Source organism: Nicotiana attenuata, chromosome 10 (genome assembly GCF_001879085.1).
Source record: "Nicotiana attenuata strain UT chromosome 10, NIATTr2, whole genome shotgun sequence".
Classification (NCBI taxonomy): domain Eukaryota; kingdom Viridiplantae; phylum Streptophyta; class Magnoliopsida; order Solanales; family Solanaceae; genus Nicotiana; species Nicotiana attenuata.
In genome coordinates this window covers 1511009-1514237 of record NC_031998.1, presented here as the reverse complement: position 1 = coordinate 1514237, position 3229 = coordinate 1511009, and positions in this window count along the sequence as shown.

Sequence of the window (3229 nt, the reverse complement as noted above, 5' to 3'; positions counted from 1 at the left end):
AGAGGCATACATTTCAAGTTTCAACAGTCAGGAGCCCGTCTGGAGAACAGAGGATTACATTTCAAGTTTTAGCGGTCAAGCATCACTCGGAGAAAGGGCAAAACATCTCATATCACAACTCAAGGCAGCAACAAAAGGATGTCGCCGGGAGAATACAAGTCAACAAGGCAACAAGAACCACAAGAGCAAGTTTGAAGAAATAGATAGGATCTTTTGTAATTCATAGATCATAGCTTAGTCTAGTTTCTTTTATTTTTGACATAGTGTAATAAGGGGGTTCAGTAAGCAGTAGCAGCATCAGCAACAACAGTTGGAATCACAGCTTCATGGTAGTCCCAGCTACCAGACATTCCCGAACTACACTGACCTGCTTCCTTTTTAGCCAAGGATATGTAGGCAACCTCAGAAGCAGGGTGCGGTCAACTCTTTCAAAAAATGCTTCACACGGAGTATTCAAATGGGCAAAAATCGCTCGTATCCGCTCACTTATCTTTGCACGAAAACTCTTCGTGTTTCCGAGCAAAGAGGGGCAGCTGTGAGCACGTGATTTTTGCCCTACACGAATTACTCCCAGAAATTCAAAATAAATAAACTCTTTAGATTTACAATTTGTGGATTTTTGTGGCATTTTATGCATTTTTGCTGTGCATTTATAATAATGAAAAATCAAAAATACTTGGCATGTGCATTTAGGATTAATTTTGCATTTAGGATAATTGAAAATCAATGTTTANTTCCGGTGGAGAGAACAAGCGGCAAGAGTCGATCCTCCAATGAAAGAAAGCGAGATGGTTGATTACTTATTACAGGCTTTGGAGCCCACCTACTATGGTCACTTGGTGTCAGCAGTGGGAAAATCTTTCAACGAGGTAGTGAAAATGGGAAGTATGGTGGACGAGGGGCTTAAATCCAACAAAATCATAAGCTATTCAGCAATCAAGGCAACTACCCAGGCTATCCAGAGCGGCATTGGAGGGGTATTGGGAAAGAAAAAGAAAGAAGATGTTACAGTAGTTGAATCAAGAGCTTGGTCCAGAGGCCCATCACCATATTACAACCAACCTTGACCCCAACCCCAAACCTATCCCCGAGCTCCACATAATCTACCTCAGTATTATCCTCCGGACAATGTCCGGTCATATGTCCAACCATCAGGTCACTCCCTATGGCGAGCACCAGCGCCGCATAATGCCTCCTTGCCTTCACAACATTTTCGAGCACCCAACAACCCTCGAAAACAGGGGCAGGGAAGAGAACAGAGGGAAGTAAATAGTTTCACGCCAATTGGGGAGTCCTACACGAGCTTGTTTGAAAAGTTAAGGCATTCTGACCTGATTGAGCCGCTCCTCGGCTATACTCCAGACCCACATGCAAAAGGCTTTGATCCTACTGTACGATGCATGTACCACTCTAATGTCCAAGGGCATAGCATTGAAGATTGTCGTTCTTTGAAAAGGGAAATAGAAAGAATGATTCAAGAAGGGGTAATTGTGATCAATGACAGTGACAGGGAGCATGCGAATCCTCTTGGGAACTTGCTGAATGAAGTTAATGATAATGAAGTTGTTAATATTGATATGGAACCCAGTGGCTAAGATGTCGTACTTGGTAATTGGAAAGATGCTCCATTTCTTGGCTAGCTGAAGAGGAGTCTTGGTGGCTTAGTTTGGTGTCATTTCTGTTGTCCGGGTTATTTCGGGGTTGTAATCCGGATATTGTCTTGTGACTCAAACCCTTCTATCCTTTCATTATGTCTAGTTCCTTTAGTCATTCAGTGTTATCTAGGTTTGTTTTAGGATTGGACCCCAGTTTATGTAGTTTGTTTTGTTGTTTTAACCCTTTCACCGTCTGTCTAATGCAATTCTCTGTTTTCTGCCATTTCTAGTCATTTTTGTTTAGTTCTTTTCTTCTTTTTACAATTCTTTTCATGTTGGTTCTATTGACATGACATGCACGCATAATTCTCAGCCTGGTTTTAAAAGTTAGTTTGGCCAGGAAGCAATGAAACCATGTTAAAGATATAGGGACGTTTGAGGGAAATAAGAACAGATTTGAACACTTTGAGATCATTTGAAGCCCGAACCATGCGAAACTGGGTCAGATAAAACACAGAGAAACCTTGTTGGAGTGCATCATGCTGCATCAGGTTGAAGCTAAAGGGAAGTTTGCCCGAATTGTTAGGGGGCCGTTCGTGGTAGGGAAAGTGAGAGTGTTGTCCAATGATGCTTTGTATTCAACAGATGTAGAAAGCGAGTGTGCAGATATGGTTATCAAGTCTGGTACAATCAAAATGTTGCAAATGTTATCCTTGGTATGTTTAATTGTGTTGCCTGTGCTTGGCATATTTTGAAGATTGGAATGACGAAGGCATTTTGTTCTGCTATCTAAACACTTTATCCTTTGTTACCCCTTTGAGCCTCATTTATTTTCTTTCATACCCCTCTTTTGGAATCAATGACAGAATTCGTAAACACAAGCATGGAAAGTAAGTGAGAGAAAGAGAAGGAAAACAATGAAAAAGAGAAAGAAGGGAAGAGAAAAAAAAGAAAGAAGAAAAGAAAAGAAAAGAGAAAAGAAGACAAAACAAAATAAGGACTAAAAAGAAAAGAAAAGAAAGAGAAAAGAAAAGAAATGAAAAGAAAGAAAAGAAAAAGAAGAAGAAAGGAAAATAGCAACAAAAAGTATTGTCCTGAACTACGTTTGACTTGATCCCGAAAGGGTACGTAGGCAGCCTCTCTCTGAGGTTCAGTCACACCGAAATAAAAGTCCAAAGTCCCCAAGGAAGAAACTGGGGCAAAAGTTGTGGTTGTTGTGGGAAATCTGATTCGGAAAGTTGTAATTTTGAACCCATGTTGAATTGTTTTGAGCCTTTGATACCCTTTCTTTCTAACCCTATCCAAAAGCCCACATTACGGTCCAAAGGAAGACCTTCTGATCAGTTTTCGAGAGATGTCAAGTCAAGCGAGTAGAGGTGAATCATATCAGGGGCCACACTCCGGTCTAAATGAAGGAAATGAAGAATGAGAGTGTCTTGTTGATGAGAACCCTCACGGGTATCCCAAGGCGACGAAAGCTGAGAGAAATCAAAAAATGAGAGAGTCTTATTGGTGAAAACCTTCACGGGAACCATAAGGCGATGGTGAGGTGAGAGAAAAGACCAAAATGAGAGAGGCTTGATGGTGAAAACCTACGGGCACCACAAGTCGAATAAGGACTGCGAATCAGATCG